Source organism: Moschus berezovskii, chromosome 21 (assembly GCF_049115385.1).
Source record: "Moschus berezovskii isolate FMDL1 chromosome 21, NW_MosBer_1.0, whole genome shotgun sequence".
Classification (NCBI taxonomy): Eukaryota; Metazoa; Chordata; class Mammalia; order Artiodactyla; family Moschidae; genus Moschus; species Moschus berezovskii.
The window spans coordinates 47,628,429-47,642,138 of NC_142480.1; the positions used below are offsets into that span (position 1 = coordinate 47,628,429).

General features: G+C 44.3%; 1 long non-coding RNA gene across 1 annotated transcript; it reads right to left on the reverse strand.

The window, feature by feature from the left end:
- Positions 1-365: 365 nt before the first annotated feature.
- On the reverse strand, positions 366-13,681 carry LOC148774554 (uncharacterized). The gene is made up of 3 exons (XR_016035654.1): positions 13,349-13,681; positions 11,795-11,903; positions 366-2,172 (listed from the first exon to the last, which is right to left on the reverse strand). It is a non-coding gene; the product is annotated as an uncharacterized LOC148774554 (long non-coding RNA).
- Positions 13,682-13,710: the final 29 nt, after the last annotated feature.

Sequence of the window (13,710 nt, forward strand, 5' to 3'; positions counted from 1 at the left end):
GTCCAATTGCTAAGACTCCACACTCCCAATGCAGGGGACCCGAGTTCAATCCCTGGTCAAGGAACTAGATCCCATATGCTGCAACCACCAAAAAAAGAATAGAGAGATCCCACAGGCTGCAACAAAAATCCCACATGCCACAGTGAAGACCTGATGCAGCCAAATAAGCATTTAAAACAACAACAATAATAATAATAAAACACCAATGCTTGTCTACCCCTATACCACAGACAGGGCTTCCCTGATAGCTCAGACGGTAAAGAATCTGCCTGCAATGTGGGAGACCTGGGTTCAATCCCTGGGTTGGGAAGATTCCCTGGAGGAAGGCATGGCAACCCACTCCAGTATTCTTGCCTGGAGAATCCCATGGACAGAGGAGCCTGGGAGGCTGTAGTTCATGGGGTTGAAAAGAGTCAGACACAACTGAGGAACTAAGCACAGCACAGCATACTACAGACAAGCAGAAAAGTTAGCACTCCTGGGGAGGAGAATGGTTTGTGTTTCTTTAGAATAACTCTCCTTCCAACTCACATATGTAAGCCTATGGACTTTTAAAGTTGGCATGACTGAATTTGCAGGAACATGGATGGACCTAGAGACTGTCATACGGAATGAAGTAAGTCCTACAGAGAAGAAGAAATATCCTGTGACATCCCTTATATGTGGAATCAAAAAGAAATGATAAAAATGAACTTACAAAACAGAAAAAGACAGACTTAGAAAATGAACTTATGGTTGCTGAGGGAGGCATAGTTAGGGAGTTGGGGATCGACAGGTATACACTGCTATATTTAAAATGGATAACCAACAAGTTCCTATTGTATAGCACAGGGAACTCTGCTCAGTGTTATGCAGCAGCCTGTATGGGAGAGGAGTTTGGGGGAGAACGGATACATGTATATGTGTGGCTGAGTCCCTTCATGGTTCGCCTGAAACTATCACAACATTGTTAATTGGCCATACCCCAATATAAAATAAAAAGTCTGAAGAAACAAAATAATACAAAGAAATAAAGTTGGCATGATTGAAATAGTCTCACTTTACGTAGAAGAAAATTCAGGTCAGAGAACTGAGCTGACTGCTCTGTAGTAAGAAAACTTCTTGGCGTGGTCAAAAAAGTTACACTGAAGACTTGGGACAATTGAGCAGCCAATTGATCCATCGATCCCTCTACCCAAATGGTTGCTTCATGGCATGGAAGAATTAACCTTCTCTTAATTTAAAGGAGTAGAGGGGAAAACAGTTTGCACATATTGACAAGTTGTTTCTGACAATGATCAACTTGAGGCATTTTATGGTGTATTTTCTCATCTATCGGTGTTTTCTGAGAGGTGACTTCAAAATATCTGCCTAAAGAAAGAATAGATCTCAGTACTTTCCCGGTGGCCCAGTGGCTGAGATTCTCCCTTCCAATGCAGGGGATGAGGGTTTGATTCCTGGCCTGGGAACTAGATCTCAAATGGTACAACTAAACAAAAACAAAAAAACAGTGATCCTGCATGCCACAACTGAAAGATCCTGGGTGCCACAACTAAGACCCAGCAGAGCCATATAAATAAACAAAAAGTAAAAGAAAAAACAGATTTCATTTCTTTTTGCCAAACTCCCACATGCAACAAAAACAAAGTAAACTAAAACCAAGCCTTACGCCAGAGATAACTATGTAGTTGCATGGTCAGGTCACAGGCTCCAGCCAGGGTGAGGGCTTTGGTGAGCAAACTGGGCACACAGGCCCCAAGGTCAGGACACAGGGCACAGAACCTGTTGCTACACCAAAGTCATAGCCCCAGAGGTCACACCAAAGGCAGTGGAGAGAAAATGCCAGGGTTCAAGGGCATTTCATAGACCAGGAAAGGGCTGGAAAAGTAAATCTGAGCAGAAAAGAAGTAGCCACCTGACCTAACTTGAGAATTAACCTCTCCATGCACACAAATGCAATTTTAAATTATCTGGTAGCCATCTTGGGTCTTCCCTGATGGTTCAGTTGGTAAAGAATCCGCCTGCAATGCAGGAGATACAGGCGATGTGAGTTCGATCCCTGGGTCTGGAAGATCCCCTGGAGAAGAGCATGGCAACCCACTCCAGTGTTCTTGCTTGAAAAATCCATTGGACAAAGGAGCCTGGTGGACTGCAGTCCAAAGGGTTTCGAAGAGTTGGGCATGACTGAGCCATCTTAAACAGTGAAAAGAAATAAGTGAAATTAAAATTAATGCATTTTATTTAATTCAATATATTAAAAGTTTTATCATTTCAAATTATAACCAAGAGAACCAATAGCTTACATTTCTTTTTTTTCATCCTGAGTCTTCCAGATCTAGCACATATTTTTTACTTGCAGTATATCTCAGTTTAGACTGACCCCGTTTCAAGTGTTCCGTGGACCTTGTATCATTAGCCCTGGCTTAGAGAAAATCATACTCAGCATTATGACATTGAAGCATTTTGTCTATATACTTTTCTTCCTTTTTTTTCTTTCTTTCCTTGAAAACATGTTAAATTAGGTAGGGCCGAATTATGAAGGAAGTGTGTGAAAATTCATATTCTGAGACTCTCCAGTTTGAAATTTTATATGTTTCAGGTACAGCTCTCCTGGTGGCTTCCCTGGTGGCTCAGACAGTAAAGAATCCGCCTGCAATGCAGGAGACCTGGGTTCCATCCTTGAGTTGGAAAGATCCCCGGAGAAGGGAATGGCTGCCCAACTCCAGTATTCTGGCCTGAAGAATTCCGTGGACAGGGGAGCCTGGCAGGCTACAGTCCATGGGGTTGTCAAGAGTTGGACATGACAGAGTGACTTACATATACTGCTCTCCAAGTCGATTTTCTATCGCCGAGGGATGGCTTTAGTGTTTGTTTGTTGTTTGCTTAGCCCCAAGGTGCACAGAATCCCTTGGGAAGCTAATGAGGCAGGGAATGCATGCAGGCGCCAGCTGCCAGATGTTCATTTCTTCTGTTCACTTGTTCGTTTCTTTCTTTTTGCTCTTAACAACAGTTCAGTTCAGTTCAGTTCAGTCGCTCAGCCATGTCCAACTCTGCGCGACCCCATGAATCACAGCACGCCAGGCCTCCCTGTCCATCACCAACTCCCGGAGTACACTCAAACTCATGTCCACAGAGTCGGTGATGCCATCCAGCCATCTCATTCTCTGTCGTCCCCTTCTCCTCCCACCCACAACCTTTCCCAGCATCAGAGTCTTTTCCAGTGAGTCAACTCGTCGCATGAGGTGGCCAAAGTATTGCAGTTTCAGCTTTAGCATCAGTCCCTCCAATGAATATCCAGGATTGATCTCCTTTAGAATGGACTGGTTGGATCTCCTTGCAGTATAAGGGACTCTCAAGAGTCTTCTCCAACACCACAGTTCAAAAGCACCGATTCTTCGGCGATCAGCTTTCTTCACAGTCCAACTCTCACATCCATACATGACCACGGGAAAAACCATTGCCTTGACTTACTAAACATCAACTATGGGTCGGTTGTGCCAAGGGCTACATTTACAGGCATATTCCCTAGCTTGTGAAACCTACAATTGTGCAGAAAATCCAGGCAAACAATTAAAATATTAATAAAATGTAGTAAATGTTGCAATAGGGGAAATATGAAGGGCTGAGTGGCTGCTTTCCTCTCTCTCAATGGCTCAGTTGTGTCTCTTTTGCAATCCTATGGACTGTAGCCCGCCAGGCTCCTCTGTCCATGGGATTCTGCAGGCAAGAATGCTGGAGTGGGTTGCCATTTCTGACCCCAAGGGATCTTTACACAGTAGAATAATTTGAGCCATCTTGGAGAGATAAGAGAAAGCCTTTGGGGTGGATGTGGGGATACAGATTGCCTAAAGAACGGCTAGGAAAAGGGAGAAGAGAGGGCTGGAAAACGCTCAAGGCGGAAAGAGCAGAGGTAGGGAAGGCCTGGCATCCTTTTGTGGAACTGAAAGAAGTTGGGCACAGCTGGGGCCCCCAGGGTGAGAGGTAAGGCTGGTACAGTGTATTTTTCTCTGGGCGGTCTAGTTAGCAGCTGGAAGGAGTTGGAAGCCAGGATGTTGACAAATCTGGAATAGGGCAGGCCCAGTCCAGGAAGTACTCTACCCCAAAAGTATTCCTCCACCCGTTCAGTTCAACTTTCTTAGTTACAGACTCACGTGGGTTAACAATCTCTTCTTTAAAAAAGCAAGAATTTCTCCTGCAGTGACTATTCTTTTTCTGGATTATATCAGGACTTGAAACCGTACATTTGATTCAGATAATTGGGCATGATTGAAGTTCAATGTACCAAAGGACAGATAAAAGGACATATAAAATACGGCAGTGGAACTAATGAAGGTATGTTAATTCTGCCCTGGGGAGGTCTAAGCAGGCTTCACAGAGCAGATGACACTTAAACAAGGTTTGGAAGAAGTAGGAGCTTTTCAGGCCTCCGCATGGAAGTACATCCTAACAATGATAATTATTTATTATCAAACCAGTCAATCCTAAAGTAAATCATCCCTGAATATTCATTGGAAGGACTGATGCTGAAGCTGACTTTAGTTCATTTCAGTTCAGTCACTCAGTCATGTCCGACTTTTTGCGACCCCATGGACTACAGCACACCAGGCCTCCCTGTCCATCACCAACTCCTGGAGCTTACTCAAACTCATGTCCATCAAGTTGGTGATGCCATCCAACCATCTCATTCTCTGTCGTCCCCTTCTCCTCCTGCCTTCAATCTTTCCCAGCATCAGGGTCTTTTCAAATGAGTCAGTTCTTCACATTAGGTGGCCAAAGTATTGGAGCTTCACCTTCAGCATCAGTCCTTCCAATGAAGAGCAGACTCATTGGAAAAGACCCTGATGCTGGGAAAGAGTGAAAGCAGGAGGAGAAGGGGGCAGCAGAGGATAAGATGGTTGGATGGCATCATCGACTCAGTGGACATGGGTTTGAGCAAACTCCAGGAGATAGTGAAGAACAGGGAAGCCTGGCATGTTGCCATCCATGGGGTCAAAAAGAGGTAGACACGACTGAATGACTGAACAGCAACAATTTATTTATTTATTGGCTGTACTGGGTCTTTGTTGCTGCATGTGGGCTTTTCCTAGTTTCTACAAACAGGCTTCTCATTGCAGTGACTTTTTCCTGTTGCAGAGAGTGCAGGCTCAGTAGATGCACCACACAGGCACCTGGGGAAATACTCTCAGGCCAGAGATTGAACTGGTATCCCCTGCATTGCAAGGTGGACTACCAACTACTGAACCACCAGGGAAGCCCCAATAAATATTATTTACTAAGTGTCAGGTACTATTCTGGGACTTCCCTGGTGGCTCAGATGGTAAAGAATCTGTCTGCAATGCCAGAGACCTGAGTTTGATTCCTGGGTTGGGAAGATCCCCTGGAGAGGGGCATGGCAACACATTCCAGTATTCTTGCCTGGACAGAGGAGCCTGGTGGGCTACAGTCCATCAGATTGCAAAGAATCAGACACTTTGAGAGACCAACACTTTCACTGTTCTAGTGGTTTACATTCTTGGCTCACTTGACCTTGTTTTTGGGTTGTGCTGGGTCTTTGCTGTTGTGCTTGGACTCTCTGGTTGTGTCGAGCAATCTTCTCGCTGCAGCAGCTTCCCCTGTTGCAGAGCACGGGCTCTAGGTGCACAGGCTCATCGCTGCAACCTCATAGGCTTAGTTGCCCCAATGTATGTGAAGTCTTTATGTCCATAAAAGAAAAAAAAAAAAACACCTTGCTATCACAATCCCTGTTTACAGATAAGGAAACTGAGGCACAAAGAAGATAAAATAACTTGCCTATAGTCACGTAGTTTGTAAAAGGTAACGCAATTTGGTCCAGAACTCACTTCATTAACCACTCTGTGACATCTGGGGCAGCAAGTGTTCACATAGGCCTGGATTGTAGGGTGAAGGATTGGCAAGGAATCAGAGATCAGGGAAGCAGTGGCCAAAGCATACTGAGTTTCAGCACTCACAGTAGCCTTTAGGTGAATGTTTTTTAATGCTTGAATGCATGTAGAAATGATTGCTAATGATCATTTCTTTGCATGTGGTTACATTAAGTGAACATTATATTCAAATCCAAATGTACAAAACCCACATTTCCAGTGGTGATTTATTGCCTCAACAGATTCCCACAGGATCCCTAAGCTACCAAGAGGAGCTAACCCCTGTCATTAGCTACAAGATGCAAAAGCTGTAGAGATAATTCATCAGTGACAGAGGGGGTGGGAGCCCCAGTTAGGGGGAGAGGCTACAGTTGGCTCCCCCCACCTACTCTCCTAGCTTCATACACAGGACCTCCACGTTCACAACATGGCAGGACTTCCTTGGTGGTCCAGTGGCTGAGACTCCATGCTGCCAACGCAGGGGGCCTGGCTTTGATCCCTGGTCAGGGAACTGGATCCCACATGCTGCAACTAAGAGTTCACATGTCGCAACTAAAGATTGAAGGTCCTGCGTGCCACAGCTAAGACCAGGTGCAGCCAAATGAATAAATATTTTAAATGTGTGTGTATATATATGTATATATATTTATATGTGTGTGTGTATATATATATATATGTATGCTAAGTTACTTCAGTCATGTCTGACTCTGTGACTCTATGAACTGCAGCCCGCCAAGCTCCTCTGTCTGTGGGATTTCTCAGGCAAGATACTGGGGCGGGTTGCCATGCCCTCCTCCAGAGGATCTTCCCAACTCAGGGATCGAACCCAAATCTTTTATGTCTACTTCATTGGCACATGGGTTCTTTACCACTAGCACCACCTGGGAAGCACATTATATATATAATAAAAAATTAAAAACAAATAAACAACAAAAAACCCATGGCTTTATCCTCTCTAAGAACTAAAAAGCAAACAGCAAGGCCCCTTTTTCCTTTTAGCCAAAGCACAATGACCAAACAGGAAACTGATGCCCCCCCACCCCTCACCACTTGCACACACATACCAATCCGGAAAGCGGAGCTTCCTTCTCCCAGCTGCCCCTGCAGCTGTCCAGGGCTTTTTAAAGAGCTCTCTGAAACTCACCCAGGGAGACTTGAGTGACCTTAGTAATACTCTCTAAACAGAAGACACCTTTGATTTGGGGGAGTGATACTTTTTCCTGATCCCTCATGTTATACAGAGCTACTTCATTACTATTTTTTTAAATAGTTACATTTACTTTATTATTATTAATTGTTTATTTCTTTGGCTGCATTGGGTCTTAAATGCAGCATGTGAGATTTAGCTCCCTGACCAGGGATCAAACCCCTGGGCTCCTGCATTGAAAGTGGGGAGTCTTAGCCACTGGACCACCAGGGGAGACCCAGCAGACACTTTGAAACTATAGATTCTCATGTCTGTAGCCACTGGGTTGGTAGGCAGAAAGTCCCATTTCTTTAGCCTCTGACCTGATCTTGGGGAGGTGGGGTGGATAGGTCCCCCCTCAGCAAACCCATATAGATCCTTTGGGGAGGTGACACTGGGGAAGAGCTAGACATCCAGTGTGACCTGGGCACTAGCCTACCCAATATGCCCGGGGCCACTTCCTTTCCTGTCAGGGTCACAGGGAGACCTTCTCCTTCTCCCCTCCACTTCCTTCATTGGGGTATGGTCAAGGAAAACTGGGTGAGATCATAGCTTTTTTTTTCTTGAATAGAATTTTCCAAAATGGCATCACCTTTGCTTCTCCTGGTAAACACCCTTGATTTGTATAGAAGTGACTTACCGAGGTTCAATTATATAATGACAGGCTTTCTTAGGCCTGAGCATTTGGATATCAGCTGAATCCACTTCCTGTTTTTAATAATTATTAGCATTTGTTGCCCACTTACCATTTGTCATCCATTGTGCAAATAGCATTAGCAACACATACAATCTTGTGTTATCTTCGAATGATGAAACGATTTTTATTCCCCATTTTACATGCCAGAAAAGTGAGGATAAAAATAGTTAATTGACTGGCCGAAAATCACACAGCCAGTGAGTGGATTAATTTGTGATTCAAAGTCTAGTGGATCTTGGACTTTCCTGGTGGCCCAGTGGCTAAGACTCTGTGCTCCCAATGCAGGGGGCCTGGGTTGGATCTCTGGTCAGGGAACTAAATACCACTTGCTGAAACTAAGAGTTTGAATGATCCCGCGTGCCGCAATTAAGATCCAGTGCAGCCAAATAAACAAAACCCCCCAAAACCAAACAAACAAAAAGTTAAACGGGCCTGACGTATACTCTGTAAGATGTTTCCTTCAGGCAGGCCAGCAGGATATAGGTAAAGAAAAATACCAGACGTGCCATTGTGATTGATGGGGTCCAGAAGACTTATGTGTTTGGAAAGATTGGCAGCCAGGTGAGCAGAGAAAACAGCAAGTCAGAGACCCGCATTTGGAAAAGTTTATTCCTGAGGCTTTACATCTTTATGTAGTGTGGTATCACCTGTCCTAAATATCTGAATTATTTTCATAAGAGTTACTGTTTCTATCCCAACACTGGAGGGAAGCCTCATTAAGCCTTTCCAGATCCACCCAGTTTATATTAATTTCTCCAGGTCCTCTTCCTTCCTAACGGATTCTTTTCATCCCAATTCTTCCTTACTGAGCCTTCCTTTTATTCAAAACTGTAAGCTCCCAAGGAATGAAAACTGGGAATTAGCCCTCTCCCCACACCTAACCCTGTTTCTAACCTGTGCTGGACATTATGCTTCCTTTATTACAATACAAAGCTGACCTAGCTGTGGTCCAGCTTCCCTCAAGAATTTCCTTTGACTGAGGCCGTGCCTGAAGGAGTCTTTCTTCTATGAGTTTCAATAGCATGTACAGGCTAGTAGTTATATCTAACTTGTCTCCTTTCATAATAGATACCTGTTTCTTTTTCTGCTGCAAATGATACTGAAAATCTTTCAAGAATGAGGGCTATATCTTCTGGTTTTTTTTTGGCCATGTCATGTGACATGTGGGATCTAGCTCCCTGATCAGGGATGGAATCTGTGCCCCCTGAAGTGGAAGTGCAAGAGTATTTGGCATTTTTTTTAGCTTTTTAATTTTTTTAACTTTTTATTTTGTATTGGGATATAGCTGATTAACAAACAATGTTGTGATGGTTTCAGGTACACAGTGAAGGGATTCAGCCATACATATACGGAAGCATGGAGTCTTAACCACTGGACCACCAGGGAAGTTCCCTATAATCTTCTGCTTTTTATTTCAATAAATCCACTTTCAGCCTGGAGCACACACTGTGAATCTGAGGGAGGGTAATCCTATCCTTAAAGTCATCCTTGACCTTGGTCTCTGGAAGGGCGGGGCCTCCATTCATTCATTTGACAACCTTTCTTACGTGTTTGTTTCACATAAGAAGTTGGGAGTAAAAAGAAGTTTTAAAGCTCTTGCCATCAGGAAACTCAGAGTCTGGTGAGAGCAACAGATACACAATGTGCAACTGCACAATACACAAATGATGGTAAGAATGTAAATAGGAGAAGTGCAGTGAAGGCTTCCCAGAGAAGGTGGTGAATGAGCTGAATCTGAAAGGCAAGGAGGAATAAAAAGTGCTGGGGTGGGCTTCCCTGGTGGTCTAGTGGTTAAAGAATCTGCTTGCCTAATGCAGGGGACACAGGTTTGATCCCTGGTCTGGGAAGATTACACACGAGATCTTCCCAGATCCCTGGTCTGGGAAGTTTACACACGAGAGTAACTAAAACCATGCGCCACAACCATTGAGCCCCGGCTCTGGAGCCCATGATCCTCAACGAGAGAAGGTACCGCCGCAATGAGAAGCCCTCTTATGGCAACTAGAGAGTAACCACGAATCAACGCAACTAGAGAAGACCCAGCACAGTCAAAAATAAATTTTAAAAAACTTAAAAAAAAAAGTGCTGGGGTGAGATGGAGGAGGCATCTCTTTTCAGGCAGAGGAGGCAACTTACACAAAAGTGAGAGCATGTGGCATTCAGGGAACTACACGGTCTCAAATGCAAGGGGAGGAAGAGGGAGGCAGGGGCCAGATCACAAAGTGTCTTTTGTAGCATGCTAAGGAATTTGACATATCCCACGTGTCAGGAGGATCTACTGAAAGATTTTATGTAAGAAAGTAACATCACCAAATTAATGGCTTGGATAAATCACTCTGGCTGCAGTGTGGAGGGAAGATTGGAGTGAGGCAAGACCTGGAGCAAGACTGCAGGTCGGAAGACAGATTAGGGCTTCACTGCAATAATCAGGATAAGTGAAAGTAGCATGAACCAAGGTAGTGACAGTGGGGATGAAGAAAGCGGTCAAAGAGAGATATTAAGAATGTAGGGGACTTCCCTGGTGGTCCAGGGGCTTAGACTCCAAGCTTCCATTGTAGGGGGCCCTGGTTCTATCCTCAGTCAGGGAACTAGATCTCACATGCCACAACTAAGACCCAGTGCAGCCAAATAAATGAATTTCAGTGCAAAATCCAGGAAAATCAGTTTAAGTTGGTTATCCTAGTCTAGATCCATTCTTTTCTCTCTTGGATCATTCACTCTGATAGAAGTTAGCTGCCATGTTATAAGCTGCCTGAGGTCCAAATGGCAAGAAACTGAAGGAGACCTACGGGAAACAGCCAAGTAGGAACCGAGGCTTCAATCCAACGGCCCAGGAATAACCAAGACCTACCAACAATTACATGAGTGAGCATGGAGCAGACCCTCCCTCAGTTAAGCCTTCAGATGAGATGGCAGCCCCTCTGGATAGTTTGACTATAATTTTTGGAGGGACTTTGAACCTAAACCACTGGTAGATGAGGGCGGTCCCAAATTTCTTAGCCATAGAAACAGAGATAATGTTTCTTGTTTTAAGTTGCTAGGTTTGGGGGTGATTTGTTATACAGAAATAGATAACTAATTCATCAGATCAATGAAAATGAGAGGAAAAGGATGTGATACGTTTCCAGGACCTACCACAGTAGGATGACTTTCTCTAGCAGCCCTAGGCAACTCCAGACAATGTGTTTGTCTACTTTATATGCCATGGATATTATGCAATGTCCAACAGTATCTGTTTCTTTAAACAATATCTTTTGATAAAGGAATTTTGCCAAAATCTTATTTAGTTTTCTTACTGAGCTATTAATCATTAATTCTGTGATTGACTTCAAAAGCTTTTTGGCAAAAATGTGACCTGTCACTGTTTTGGCTATAAAAAGCACAGCTTCAAAGTATAGCTTTATAGTTTTGATCTTTAGCGAGAGATTTTATCAAAGTTATATTACATAGTATTATTTTGTGGGGTTTTCTTCCTCTAGAAAACATTTTTTTGATTATCAGAGTGGCCATTAAAAAAAAAGGGACTAAAATCTCACAGACTTAATTGATACTGTTTTGACCAAATTTCATAAGCTATGGAATGAAATACACGTAATGCACTGGGAACCAGGGGCAAATAGACAACCAGTTATTTATTTTTCAAACATTTTCATTAGGAAAAAAAATGTAAAAATTAGGGTATAGTTAATTTACAATATCGTGTTTGTTTTAGGTGTACAGCAAAGTGAACCCGTTATACATACACAATATACCTATATCTACTTTTTTATATTATTTTCCCATATAAGTCATTAGAGTATTAAGCAGAGTTCCCTGTGCTATACAGTATCCTTATTAGTTATCTATTTTATATATAGTAGTGTGTACATGCAGAGAAGGCAATGGCAACCCACTCCAGAACTCTTGCCTGGAAAATCCCATGGATGGAGGAGCCTGGTGGGCTGCGGTCCATGGGGTCGCTGGGAGTCGGACACGACTGAGCGACTTCAATTTCACTTTTCACCTTCATGCATTGGAGAAGGAAATGGCAACCCACTCCAGTGTTCTTACCTGGAGAATCCCAGGGATGGGGGAGCCTGGTGGGCTGCCGTCTATGGGGTCGCACAGAGTCGGACACGACTGAAGTGACTTAGCAGCAGCAGCAGCAGCAGCAAGAAAGCTGGGGAGAGATGAATGAACAAGAAAAGGCCCTTGCCTTCAAGGAGCTTTTGTCTATTTTCCTCCACAGGCCTTCCTAATTTTGAGAAATCAGGGATTCATATTTTGACTCAATAAGTGTGGCTTACCTATGCACAATAGTTGGAGATTCCCAACACACACACATATTTTAAATTCAACAAATATTTGTTGGGTACCCAATGTTTGTCAGGTTGTGCATTTGCCTCTGGAAATTTAACAACGAACAAGAAGTCAATGGTTCTTTTTTCTTTTTTGTAACAGCTTTATTGTAATATAATTACATTATATAAATACCATATATATATATATATAAATACCATACAGCTCACCAATTTGAAGTATGCAATTCAGTGGGTTTTTTAGTATATTCATAGAGTTGTATAACTATCACCACAATCAATTTTAGAACATTTTCAACACCTCCCCCCAAAAAGAAACCCCATACCCACTAGCATCACCTCCCACTTTACCTAACCCTCCCAGCCCTCGGCAGCCACAGCTTTCTGTCTTTATGGATTTGGCTATTCTGGACATTTTACATAAAATTCATGGTCTTTTGTGCTTGGCTTCTCTCATTAAGAAGCAATGTTTTAAGAATCTAATGTTTTTAAAGGTTCATCTGTGTCACAATATTTCTTTTTGTTTCTAAATAATATTCAATTGTATGGATATACCACATTTTGTTCATCCCTTCATCAGTTGATGAATCCATCCGTCATGCATCAGGTGCCCAGTCGTGTCTGACTCTTTGGGATCCCGTAGACTGTAGCCCACCAGGGTCCTCTATCCATGGGATTCTCTAAGCAACACTGCAGTGGATAGCCATTCCTTTTTCCAGGGTATCTTCCTGACCCAGGCATCAAACCCAGGTCTCCTGAATTGTAGGCAGATTCTTTACCATCTGAGCTTCCAGGGAAGCCCCATGGTTTGGCAGTTTTCTCCTCGTCTCCGTCTCACCTCTAGGTTTGGTAGTTTTCTAATCTTACCAGATTTTCTCTGCAACTTCCTAACCCTTGGAATGCAAGGAGGTCCAACCAGTTCATCCTAAAGGAGATCAGTTCTGGATGTTCATTGAAAGGACTGATGCTGAGGCTGAAACTCCAATACTTTGGCCACCTCATGCGAAGAGTTGACTCACTGGAAAAGACCCGGATGCTGGGAGGGATTGGGGGCAGGACGAGAAGGGGACGACAGAGGATGAGATGGCTGGATGGCATCACCGACTCGATGGACATGAGTTTGAGTGAACTCCGGGAGTTGGTGATGGACAGGGAGGCCTGGCGTGCTGCGATTCATGGGGTCGCAGAGTCAGACACGACTGAGCGACTGAACTGAACTGAAGAGCTTCTTAAATTCCTGAAAGCTTTAGGCAGTGCTCTGAAAGTCACAGCCTCCGCCCTAACCCGACAGCACTTATGGAAGTACCTCAGTCGTCAGTTTCCCGGGGCTCAGGACAAGTCCGGCGCCACACCCAGACTCGCGGCCCGGGCTTGCACGGAGGCGGGCCACTCGGGCTGTTTCTGCCCGCAGAGACACGGTTCCCTATTGGCCAGGCGTGCGCTAGGTCCCGCCTTCCGGAGGTTGCAGGGCGGTCTCCTATCTAACCCTGAGCGGCCGCCTCAGTGTGGGGCCGCGAGGATGAGCGCGGGAAGTGGGCTTCAGTCGGCTCTCAGAAGACGAGCTCCAGGAGCTACGAGAGCCTCTTTCCGAGAGGCCAGGCCAGGAGTCTGGACTAGAATGGCCGGGAGTCCCTTTGTCCGCTCGTCGCGGCGAGGGGGCGGGGCCGC